This window comes from Conger conger, chromosome 7, assembly GCF_963514075.1.
Source record: "Conger conger chromosome 7, fConCon1.1, whole genome shotgun sequence".
Taxonomy (NCBI): domain Eukaryota; kingdom Metazoa; phylum Chordata; class Actinopteri; order Anguilliformes; family Congridae; genus Conger; species Conger conger.
The window spans coordinates 21,357,589-21,369,334 of record NC_083766.1 but is presented as its reverse complement, the minus strand read 5'-3'; the positions used below and the strand labels follow the sequence as shown (position 1 = coordinate 21,369,334).

The 11,746-nt window shown below is 44.5% G+C and overlaps 13 non-coding genes across 13 annotated transcripts; 6 read left to right on the top strand and 7 right to left on the bottom strand.

Moving 5' to 3' along the window:
- Window positions 1-555: 555 nt before the first annotated feature.
- Window positions 556-629, bottom strand: trnat-agu (transfer RNA threonine (anticodon AGU)). The gene has a single exon. It is a non-coding gene; the product is annotated as a tRNA-Thr (tRNA).
- A 1,276-nt stretch (window positions 630-1,905) lies between these two features.
- trnat-agu (transfer RNA threonine (anticodon AGU)) lies at window positions 1,906-1,979 on the bottom strand. The gene has a single exon. It is a non-coding gene; the product is annotated as a tRNA-Thr (tRNA).
- A 542-nt stretch (window positions 1,980-2,521) lies between these two features.
- Window positions 2,522-2,594, top strand: trnak-cuu (transfer RNA lysine (anticodon CUU)). Its single transcript has one exon. It is a non-coding gene; the product is annotated as a tRNA-Lys (tRNA).
- Window positions 2,595-3,614: 1,020 nt separating this feature from the next.
- On the bottom strand, window positions 3,615-3,688 carry trnat-agu (transfer RNA threonine (anticodon AGU)). The gene has a single exon. It is a non-coding gene; the product is annotated as a tRNA-Thr (tRNA).
- A 542-nt stretch (window positions 3,689-4,230) lies between these two features.
- Window positions 4,231-4,303, top strand: trnak-cuu (transfer RNA lysine (anticodon CUU)). The gene has a single exon. It is a non-coding gene; the product is annotated as a tRNA-Lys (tRNA).
- Window positions 4,304-5,323: 1,020 nt separating this feature from the next.
- Window positions 5,324-5,397, bottom strand: trnat-agu (transfer RNA threonine (anticodon AGU)). Its single transcript has one exon. It is a non-coding gene; the product is annotated as a tRNA-Thr (tRNA).
- A 542-nt stretch (window positions 5,398-5,939) lies between these two features.
- Window positions 5,940-6,012, top strand: trnak-cuu (transfer RNA lysine (anticodon CUU)). The gene has a single exon. It is a non-coding gene; the product is annotated as a tRNA-Lys (tRNA).
- A 1,020-nt stretch (window positions 6,013-7,032) lies between these two features.
- trnat-agu (transfer RNA threonine (anticodon AGU)) lies at window positions 7,033-7,106 on the bottom strand. Its single transcript has one exon. It is a non-coding gene; the product is annotated as a tRNA-Thr (tRNA).
- Window positions 7,107-7,648: 542 nt separating this feature from the next.
- trnak-cuu (transfer RNA lysine (anticodon CUU)) lies at window positions 7,649-7,721 on the top strand. Its single transcript has one exon. It is a non-coding gene; the product is annotated as a tRNA-Lys (tRNA).
- Window positions 7,722-8,741: 1,020 nt separating this feature from the next.
- Window positions 8,742-8,815, bottom strand: trnat-agu (transfer RNA threonine (anticodon AGU)). Its single transcript has one exon. It is a non-coding gene; the product is annotated as a tRNA-Thr (tRNA).
- Window positions 8,816-9,357: 542 nt separating this feature from the next.
- Window positions 9,358-9,430, top strand: trnak-cuu (transfer RNA lysine (anticodon CUU)). Its single transcript has one exon. It is a non-coding gene; the product is annotated as a tRNA-Lys (tRNA).
- Window positions 9,431-10,450: 1,020 nt separating this feature from the next.
- Window positions 10,451-10,524, bottom strand: trnat-agu (transfer RNA threonine (anticodon AGU)). Its single transcript has one exon. It is a non-coding gene; the product is annotated as a tRNA-Thr (tRNA).
- Window positions 10,525-11,066: 542 nt separating this feature from the next.
- trnak-cuu (transfer RNA lysine (anticodon CUU)) lies at window positions 11,067-11,139 on the top strand. The gene has a single exon. It is a non-coding gene; the product is annotated as a tRNA-Lys (tRNA).
- The last annotated feature ends 607 nt before the right edge of the window (window positions 11,140-11,746 follow it).

The following is an 11,746-nucleotide window of genomic DNA, read 5'->3' as shown; positions in this document are numbered from 1 at the left end:
CTGGACTGGCACATTGTCGCTTAGCCATTTCATGGTTAAACTAAGTAAATCAATATTTTTAAAAATGAATAAATGACTTACCAGTACCTGCTAGATGTCTTAACTGAGACTCATAATAATACCTTCTACAGGATTGTCAAACCGAGACTGAGTGAACTTCTTATTTGATTGACAGTTCTAGTTTATAATGGTTTTGTTGCCACCTTGTGGGGACACATGAAACTATAATGTGGTGAACAAACTGACAGAGACCGATCCATCATCCTCCCCCGATTTCATCTGGTGGGGGACAGTAATACAGTGCTCCGACTTTCAACTCCTTGACTTTGCAAAGTGTGATTTTATGAACCCTGGAGTAGGTGGGGCAACCGTGTGCTGCAATGAATACACTCACATTTATTAATGGAAAGACCACAACTAGGCCCATGAGTTAGTTAGTTACCCATTAGAATGGATCGCTGCAGTTAGTTCACTGTTCACAATTATTCACTGTGTTAGCTGGACCTCAAACAGAGCTCTTTAGACTCATCAATACCACCAAGAAGGTATAAAAGCAGGCACCACTGGGATTCGAACCCAGGATCTCCTGTTTACTAGACAGGCACTTTAACCAACTAAGCCATGGCGCCACAGGATGGTAAATTGTTAGGTTTCTGCTGCTTCAAAACTGGTTTTATGGTTTATTGACTTGAGAAACATTGCTTTGCTCAAAATCTGTTTCGGTCTCATTGCCTTTGGAAACAGAACCTGTTGTATGATATCAACATAGTAAATGGGGTATCAAAGTTATTATTTCATCAAAGAAAACCAAAAAATTAACTAAGAGCTAAATATGTAGCAGTGACTCTTAGAAGCTTTGATAGAAGAAGAGCAGGTGACAATGTAAGGCTGTAATACTGATTCCAGGTCATAAGAACTACGATGAAATAGCTTTTGAGCTCATTGTTAACAAATGTGACATTTCTGAGTTTTGAATGAGCAGACGCAGAGAAACATACCATGTGGTGGCCGTGTGGCCTCTCCAGTAAACAAGATATCCTGGATTTGGATCCCATTGCCTTGTTTTCACTCTTCCTTGGTGATCTTATCTGTGCCACAGTGACCTTCTGCTGCAGCTTCTGAAAATATATTTGGCCTGGCTAGCTTAGTCGGTAGAGTATGAGACCCTTAATCTCAGGGTCGTGAACTCAAGCCCCATGTTGGGCGCAACATTTTACTCGTTGAGACCCAGGCTGGAGGTGGCCACTGCTCACAAGGTAGACAGCCTTCAATTAAGAATACAAATAAATGCAAAAAAGCTTTCTCAAACCAAAAATAAGATGATGATCCAAATATATCACAACAATAAAGTAAGAGAAACTACATAAATCCCCTCTCAAGTGCTCCTTCTGCCATGCCCACAAAAGATCTTCCCAAAAGCCCAACAACTCTGACTGCTGACCGTGAGTACACCCGGTGAGAAAGTTAGGTTGGAAAAATTCTCACAGTGCAGTGTACCTCAGCAGGAGTGCAGACCTGATCTTCTCAGGGGAGCTGACTGACCAAGATCTCCCTGCCCCAGGCCAAGACCCAGCGGCCCATGTTCTTCCTGTGTGACCACCAGATGGTGTACTGCAAGAAGGATCTGCTCCATTGAGACATGCTTTACTACAAGGGCTGGGTGGACATGGACCAGATCCTTATGATTGCACTGTGCCCAAGTACAGGCTTGAACAAGGGTAATTTGTAGGACTGTCAGCAAATTAAAAAGAAGGCAATTGGTTGGAACAAAATAACAGCATGTAGACTGGCCTTCGAGGACTAGAGCTGTGTACTCTTGGTTTGCTGTGCATTAAGATTCATTGTTCGCTGGACCACAAACAAAGCTCACTAGACTCATCGATACTACCAAGGAGGACTAAAGCCAGGCACCACTGGGATTCGAACCCAGGATCTCCTGTTTACTAGACAGGCACTTTAACCAACTAAGCCATGGCGCCACACGAAGACAAAGCGGTTTAGGCTGCTTCAAAACTGGTTTTATTGGTTTATTGAATGGAGAAACTTTGCAGTGCTTTGCTCAAAAGCAGTTTCTGTCTCATTGCCTTTGGAAAAATAACCTGTTGTACGATATCAACGTAGTTAATTTGGTATCAAAGTTATTATTTTGTCAAAATAAGCAAAAACATAATAGAAATTTGCAAGCTAATGGCTAAATATGTAGCAGTGACTCTTAGAAGCTTTTATAGAAGAAGAGCAGGTGACAATGTAAGGCTGTAATACTGATTCCAGGTCATATGAACTGTGAAGAAATAGCTTTTGAGCTCATTGTTAACACGTTTTACATTTCTGGGTTTGGAACGAGCAGAAGCCAAGAGACGTACCATGTGGTGTCGCTGTAGCCCTTTTAGTAAACAGGACATTGGGGGTTTGAATCCCAGCAGCGCCTTGCTTTCACTCTCCTTTGTGTTTCCCCCACTCCTGACTGTTAGCTTGGTGAGCTTACCTGCGCCACAGAGACCATCCTTGACAGTGGCATCTAGCCCGGCTAGCTCAGTCGGTAGAGCATGAGACTCTTAATCTCAGGGTCGTGGGTTCGAGCCCCACGTTGGGCGCAGCGTTTTGCACATTGAGATACAGGCTGGAGGTGGCCACTGGTCACAAGGTAGACAGCCTTCAATTAAGCATACAAATAAATGCAAAAAAGCTTTCTCAAACCAAAAATAAGATGATTATCCAAATATATCACAAGAATAAAGTAAGAGAAACTACAGAAATCCCCTCACAAGTGCTCCTTCAGCCATGCCCACAAAAGATCTTCCCAAAAGCCTCTCCCGAGACCTGAAAACCCGGCCTCTTTTGTCGACCTGTAATTAGCTAATGGGCCACAGCTACGTGATTACAATGCATCACAGCTGTGGCTATGCCTGTCCTGTAGGGCCGGTGCTGCCCCCTAGTGGACAGCACCTCAATATTCCCATCCTGGCACCACAACATGCTCAGTACCATGTCAACTTTCAGTGGAAGTGATTACAGTATCTAGAAGTGATCTGAAAGTGAAAGTATCTGAAACTCTTTCTTGCCAGAATGACAAATTTACAAGCCAATGGCTAAACATACAGTAACATATAGAAGCTTTTATTAGTACACAATGTGTTCCTGACTGCTGACCGTGAGTACACCCGGTGAGAAAGTTAGGTTGGAAAAATTCTCACAGTGCAGTGTACCTCAGCAGGAGTGCAGACCTGATCTTCTCAGGGGAGCTGACTGACCAAGATCTCCCTGCCCCAGGCCAAGACCCAGCGGCCCATGTTCTTCCTGTGTGACCACCAGATGGTGTACTGCAAGAAGGATCTGCTCCATTGAGACATGCTTTACTACAAGGGCTGGGTGGACATGGACCAGATCCTTATGATTGCACTGTGCCCAAGTACAGGCTTGAACAAGGGTAATTTGTAGGACTGTCAGCAAATTAAAAAGAAGGCAATTGGTTGGAACAAAATAACAGCATGTAGACTGGCCTTCGAGGACTAGAGCTGTGTACTCTTGGTTTGCTGTGCATTAAGATTCATTGTTCGCTGGACCACAAACAAAGCTCACTAGACTCATCGATACTACCAAGGAGGACTAAAGCCAGGCACCACTGGGATTCGAACCCAGGATCTCCTGTTTACTAGACAGGCACTTTAACCAACTAAGCCATGGCGCCACACGAAGACAAAGCGGTTTAGGCTGCTTCAAAACTGGTTTTATTGGTTTATTGAATGGAGAAACTTTGCAGTGCTTTGCTCAAAAGCAGTTTCTGTCTCATTGCCTTTGGAAAAATAACCTGTTGTACGATATCAACGTAGTTAATTTGGTATCAAAGTTATTATTTTGTCAAAATAAGCAAAAACATAATAGAAATTTGCAAGCTAATGGCTAAATATGTAGCAGTGACTCTTAGAAGCTTTTATAGAAGAAGAGCAGGTGACAATGTAAGGCTGTAATACTGATTCCAGGTCATATGAACTGTGAAGAAATAGCTTTTGAGCTCATTGTTAACACGTTTTACATTTCTGGGTTTGGAACGAGCAGAAGCCAAGAGACGTACCATGTGGTGTCGCTGTAGCCCTTTTAGTAAACAGGACATTGGGGGTTTGAATCCCAGCAGCGCCTTGCTTTCACTCTCCTTTGTGTTTCCCCCACTCCTGACTGTTAGCTTGGTGAGCTTACCTGCGCCACAGAGACCATCCTTGACAGTGGCATCTAGCCCGGCTAGCTCAGTCGGTAGAGCATGAGACTCTTAATCTCAGGGTCGTGGGTTCGAGCCCCACGTTGGGCGCAGCGTTTTGCACATTGAGATACAGGCTGGAGGTGGCCACTGGTCACAAGGTAGACAGCCTTCAATTAAGCATACAAATAAATGCAAAAAAGCTTTCTCAAACCAAAAATAAGATGATTATCCAAATATATCACAAGAATAAAGTAAGAGAAACTACAGAAATCCCCTCACAAGTGCTCCTTCAGCCATGCCCACAAAAGATCTTCCCAAAAGCCTCTCCCGAGACCTGAAAACCCGGCCTCTTTTGTCGACCTGTAATTAGCTAATGGGCCACAGCTACGTGATTACAATGCATCACAGCTGTGGCTATGCCTGTCCTGTAGGGCCGGTGCTGCCCCCTAGTGGACAGCACCTCAATATTCCCATCCTGGCACCACAACATGCTCAGTACCATGTCAACTTTCAGTGGAAGTGATTACAGTATCTAGAAGTGATCTGAAAGTGAAAGTATCTGAAACTCTTTCTTGCCAGAATGACAAATTTACAAGCCAATGGCTAAACATACAGTAACATATAGAAGCTTTTATTAGTACACAATGTGTTCCTGACTGCTGACCGTGAGTACACCCGGTGAGAAAGTTAGGTTGGAAAAATTCTCACAGTGCAGTGTACCTCAGCAGGAGTGCAGACCTGATCTTCTCAGGGGAGCTGACTGACCAAGATCTCCCTGCCCCAGGCCAAGACCCAGCGGCCCATGTTCTTCCTGTGTGACCACCAGATGGTGTACTGCAAGAAGGATCTGCTCCATTGAGACATGCTTTACTACAAGGGCTGGGTGGACATGGACCAGATCCTTATGATTGCACTGTGCCCAAGTACAGGCTTGAACAAGGGTAATTTGTAGGACTGTCAGCAAATTAAAAAGAAGGCAATTGGTTGGAACAAAATAACAGCATGTAGACTGGCCTTCGAGGACTAGAGCTGTGTACTCTTGGTTTGCTGTGCATTAAGATTCATTGTTCGCTGGACCACAAACAAAGCTCACTAGACTCATCGATACTACCAAGGAGGACTAAAGCCAGGCACCACTGGGATTCGAACCCAGGATCTCCTGTTTACTAGACAGGCACTTTAACCAACTAAGCCATGGCGCCACACGAAGACAAAGCGGTTTAGGCTGCTTCAAAACTGGTTTTATTGGTTTATTGAATGGAGAAACTTTGCAGTGCTTTGCTCAAAAGCAGTTTCTGTCTCATTGCCTTTGGAAAAATAACCTGTTGTACGATATCAACGTAGTTAATTGGGTATCAAAGTTATTATTTTGTCAAAATAAGCAAAAACATAATAGAAATTTGCAAGCTAATGGCTAAATATGTAGCAGTGACTCTTAGAAGCTTTTATAGAAGAAGAGCAGGTGACAATGTAAGGCTGTAATACTGATTCCAGGTCATATGAACTGTGAAGAAATAGCTTTTGAGCTCATTGTTAACACGTTTTACATTTCTGGGTTTGGAACGAGCAGAAGCCAAGAGACGTACCATGTGGTGTCGCTGTAGCCCTTTTAGTAAACAGGACATTGGGGGTTTGAATCCCAGCAGCGCCTTGCTTTCACTCTCCTTTGTGTTTCCCCCACTCCTGACTGTTAGCTTGGTGAGCTTACCTGCGCCACAGAGACCATCCTTGACAGTGGCATCTAGCCCGGCTAGCTCAGTCGGTAGAGCATGAGACTCTTAATCTCAGGGTCGTGGGTTCGAGCCCCACGTTGGGCGCAGCGTTTTGCACATTGAGATACAGGCTGGAGGTGGCCACTGGTCACAAGGTAGACAGCCTTCAATTAAGCATACAAATAAATGCAAAAAAGCTTTCTCAAACCAAAAATAAGATGATTATCCAAATATATCACAAGAATAAAGTAAGAGAAACTACAGAAATCCCCTCACAAGTGCTCCTTCAGCCATGCCCACAAAAGATCTTCCCAAAAGCCTCTCCCGAGACCTGAAAACCCGGCCTCTTTTGTCGACCTGTAATTAGCTAATGGGCCACAGCTACGTGATTACAATGCATCACAGCTGTGGCTATGCCTGTCCTGTAGGGCCGGTGCTGCCCCCTAGTGGACAGCACCTCAATATTCCCATCCTGGCACCACAACATGCTCAGTACCATGTCAACTTTCAGTGGAAGTGATTACAGTATCTAGAAGTGATCTGAAAGTGAAAGTATCTGAAACTCTTTCTTGCCAGAATGACAAATTTACAAGCCAATGGCTAAACATACAGTAACATATAGAAGCTTTTATTAGTACACAATGTGTTCCTGACTGCTGACCGTGAGTACACCCGGTGAGAAAGTTAGGTTGGAAAAATTCTCACAGTGCAGTGTACCTCAGCAGGAGTGCAGACCTGATCTTCTCAGGGGAGCTGACTGACCAAGATCTCCCTGCCCCAGGCCAAGACCCAGCGGCCCATGTTCTTCCTGTGTGACCACCAGATGGTGTACTGCAAGAAGGATCTGCTCCATTGAGACATGCTTTACTACAAGGGCTGGGTGGACATGGACCAGATCCTTATGATTGCACTGTGCCCAAGTACAGGCTTGAACAAGGGTAATTTGTAGGACTGTCAGCAAATTAAAAAGAAGGCAATTGGTTGGAACAAAATAACAGCATGTAGACTGGCCTTCGAGGACTAGAGCTGTGTACTCTTGGTTTGCTGTGCATTAAGATTCATTGTTCGCTGGACCACAAACAAAGCTCACTAGACTCATCGATACTACCAAGGAGGACTAAAGCCAGGCACCACTGGGATTCGAACCCAGGATCTCCTGTTTACTAGACAGGCACTTTAACCAACTAAGCCATGGCGCCACACGAAGACAAAGCGGTTTAGGCTGCTTCAAAACTGGTTTTATTGGTTTATTGAATGGAGAAACTTTGCAGTGCTTTGCTCAAAAGCAGTTTCTGTCTCATTGCCTTTGGAAAAATAACCTGTTGTACGATATCAACGTAGTTAATTTGGTATCAAAGTTATTATTTTGTCAAAATAAGCAAAAACATAATAGAAATTTGCAAGCTAATGGCTAAATATGTAGCAGTGACTCTTAGAAGCTTTTATAGAAGAAGAGCAGGTGACAATGTAAGGCTGTAATACTGATTCCAGGTCATATGAACTGTGAAGAAATAGCTTTTGAGCTCATTGTTAACACGTTTTACATTTCTGGGTTTGGAACGAGCAGAAGCCAAGAGACGTACCATGTGGTGTCGCTGTAGCCCTTTTAGTAAACAGGACATTGGGGGTTTGAATCCCAGCAGCGCCTTGCTTTCACTCTCCTTTGTGTTTCCCCCACTCCTGACTGTTAGCTTGGTGAGCTTACCTGCGCCACAGAGACCATCCTTGACAGTGGCATCTAGCCCGGCTAGCTCAGTCGGTAGAGCATGAGACTCTTAATCTCAGGGTCGTGGGTTCGAGCCCCACGTTGGGCGCAGCGTTTTGCACATTGAGATACAGGCTGGAGGTGGCCACTGGTCACAAGGTAGACAGCCTTCAATTAAGCATACAAATAAATGCAAAAAAGCTTTCTCAAACCAAAAATAAGATGATTATCCAAATATATCACAAGAATAAAGTAAGAGAAACTACAGAAATCCCCTCACAAGTGCTCCTTCAGCCATGCCCACAAAAGATCTTCCCAAAAGCCTCTCCCGAGACCTGAAAACCCGGCCTCTTTTGTCGACCTGTAATTAGCTAATGGGCCACAGCTACGTGATTACAATGCATCACAGCTGTGGCTATGCCTGTCCTGTAGGGCCGGTGCTGCCCCCTAGTGGACAGCACCTCAATATTCCCATCCTGGCACCACAACATGCTCAGTACCATGTCAACTTTCAGTGGAAGTGATTACAGTATCTAGAAGTGATCTGAAAGTGAAAGTATCTGAAACTCTTTCTTGCCAGAATGACAAATTTACAAGCCAATGGCTAAACATACAGTAACATATAGAAGCTTTTATTAGTACACAATGTGTTCCTGACTGCTGACCGTGAGTACACCCGGTGAGAAAGTTAGGTTGGAAAAATTCTCACAGTGCAGTGTACCTCAGCAGGAGTGCAGACCTGATCTTCTCAGGGGAGCTGACTGACCAAGATCTCCCTGCCCCAGGCCAAGACCCAGCGGCCCATGTTCTTCCTGTGTGACCACCAGATGGTGTACTGCAAGAAGGATCTGCTCCATTGAGACATGCTTTACTACAAGGGCTGGGTGGACATGGACCAGATCCTTATGATTGCACTGTGCCCAAGTACAGGCTTGAACAAGGGTAATTTGTAGGACTGTCAGCAAATTAAAAAGAAGGCAATTGGTTGGAACAAAATAACAGCATGTAGACTGGCCTTCGAGGACTAGAGCTGTGTACTCTTGGTTTGCTGTGCATTAAGATTCATTGTTCGCTGGACCACAAACAAAGCTCACTAGACTCATCGATACTACCAAGGAGGACTAAAGCCAGGCACCACTGGGATTCGAACCCAGGATCTCCTGTTTACTAGACAGACACTTTAACCAACTAAGCCATGGCGCCACACGAAGACAAAGCGGTTTAGGCTGCTTCAAAACTGGTTTTATTGGTTTATTGAATGGAGAAACTTTGCAGTGCTTTGCTCAAAAGCAGTTTCTGTCTCATTGCCTTTGGAAAAATAACCTGTTGTACGATATCAACGTAGTTAATTTGGTATCAAAGTTATTATTTTGTCAAAATAAGCAAAAACATAATAGAAATTTGCAAGCTAATGGCTAAATATGTAGCAGTGACTCTTAGAAGCTTTTATAGAAGAAGAGCAGGTGACAATGTAAGGCTGTAATACTGATTCCAGGTCATATGAACTGTGAAGAAATAGCTTTTGAGCTCATTGTTAACACGTTTTACATTTCTGGGTTTGGAACGAGCAGAAGCCAAGAGACGTACCATGTGGTGTCGCTGTAGCCCTTTTAGTAAACAGGACATTGGGGGTTTGAATCCCAGCAGCGCCTTGCTTTCACTCTCCTTTGTGTTTCCCCCACTCCTGACTGTTAGCTTGGTGAGCTTACCTGCGCCACAGAGACCATCCTTGACAGTGGCATCTAGCCCGGCTAGCTCAGTCGGTAGAGCATGAGACTCTTAATCTCAGGGTCGTGGGTTCGAGCCCCACGTTGGGCGCAGCGTTTTGCACATTGAGATACAGGCTGGAGGTGGCCACTGGTCACAAGGTAGACAGCCTTCAATTAAGCATACAAATAAATGCAAAAAAGCTTTCTCAAACCAAAAATAAGATGATTATCCAAATATATCACAAGAATAAAGTAAGAGAAACTACAGAAATCCCCTCACAAGTGCTCCTTCAGCCATGCCCACAAAAGATCTTCCCAAAAGCCTCTCCCGAGACCTGAAAACCCGGCCTCTTTTGTCGACCTGTAATTAGCTAATGGGCCACAGCTACGTGATTACAATGCATCACAGCTGTGGCTATGCCTGTCCTGTAGGGCCGGTGCTGCCCCCTAGTGGACAGCACCTCAATATTCCCATCCTGGCACCACAACATGCTCAGTACCATGTCAACTTTCAGTGGAAGTGATTACAGTATCTAGAAGTGATCTGAAAGTGAAAGTATCTGAAACTCTTTCTTGCCAGAATGACAAATTTACAAGCCAATGGCTAAACATACAGTAACATATAGAAGCTTTTATTAGTACACAATGTGTTCCTGACTGCTGACCGTGAGTACACCCGGTGAGAAAGTTAGGTTGGAAAAATTCTCACAGTGCAGTGTACCTCAGCAGGAGTGCAGACCTGATCTTCTCAGGGGAGCTGACTGACCAAGATCTCCCTGCCCCAGGCCAAGACCCAGCGGCCCATGTTCTTCCTGTGTGACCACCAGATGGTGTACTGCAAGAAGGATCTGCTCCATTGAGACATGCTTTACTACAAGGGCTGGGTGGACATGGACCAGATCCTTATGATTGCACTGTGCCCAAGTACAGGCTTGAACAAGGGTAATTTGTAGGACTGTCAGCAAATTAAAAAGAAGGCAATTGGTTGGAACAAAATAACAGCATGTAGACTGGCCTTCGAGGACTAGAGCTATGTACTCTTGGTTTGCTGTGCATTAAGATTCATTGTTCGCTGGACCACAAACAAAGCTCACTAGACTCATCGATACTACCAAGGAGGACTAAAGCCAGGCACCACTGGGATTCGAACCCAGGATCTCCTGTTTACTAGACAGGCACTTTAACCAACTAAGCCATGGCGCCACACGAAGACAAAGCGGTTTAGGCTGCTTCAAAACTGGTTTTATTGGTTTATTGAATGGAGAAACTTTGCAGTGCTTTGCTCAAAAGCAGTTTCTGTCTCATTGCCTTTGGAAAAATAACCTGTTGTACGATATCAACGTAGTTAATTGGGTATCAAAGTTATTATTTTGTCAAAATAAGCAAAAACATAATAGAAATTTGCAAGCTAATGGCTAAATATGTAGCAGTGACTCTTAGAAGCTTTTATAGAAGAAGAGCAGGTGACAATGTAAGGCTGTAATACTGATTCCAGGTCATATGAACTGTGAAGAAATAGCTTTTGAGCTCATTGTTAACACGTTTTACATTTCTGGGTTTGGAACGAGCAGAAGCCAAGAGACGTACCATGTGGTGTCGCTGTAGCCCTTTTAGTAAACAGGACATTGGGGGTTTGAATCCCAGCAGCGCCTTGCTTTCACTCTCCTTTGTGTTTCCCCCACTCCTGACTGTTAGCTTGGTGAGCTTACCTGCGCCACAGAGACCATCCTTGACAGTGGCATCTAGCCCGGCTAGCTCAGTCGGTAGAGCATGAGACTCTTAATCTCAGGGTCGTGGGTTCGAGCCCCACGTTGGGCGCAGCGTTTTGCACATTGAGATACAGGCTGGAGGTGGCCACTGGTCACAAGGTCGACAGCCTTCAATTAAGCATACAAATAAATGCAAAAAAGCTTTCTCAAACCAAAAATAAGATGATTATCCAAATATATCACAAGAATAAAGTAAGAGAAACTACAGAAATCCCCTCACAAGTGCTCCTTCAGCCATGCCCACAAAAGATCTTCCCAAAAGCCTCTCCCGAGACCTGAAAACCCGGCCTCTTTTGTCGACCTGTAATTAGCTAATGGGCCACAGCTACGTGATTACAATGCATCACAGCTGTGGCTATGCCTGTCCTGTAGGGCCGGTGCTGCCCCCTAGTGGACAGCACCTCAATATTCCCATCCTGGCACCACAACATGCTCAGTACCCTGTCAACTTTCAGTGGAAGTGATTACAGTATCTAGAAGTGATCTGAAAGTGAAAGTATCTGAAACTCTTTCTTGCCAGAATGACAAATTTACAAGCCAATGGCTAAACATACAGTAACATATAGAAGCTTTTATTAGTACACAATGTGTTCCTGACTGCTGACCGTGAGTACACCCGGTGAGAAAGTTAGGTTGGAAAAATTCTCACAGTGCAG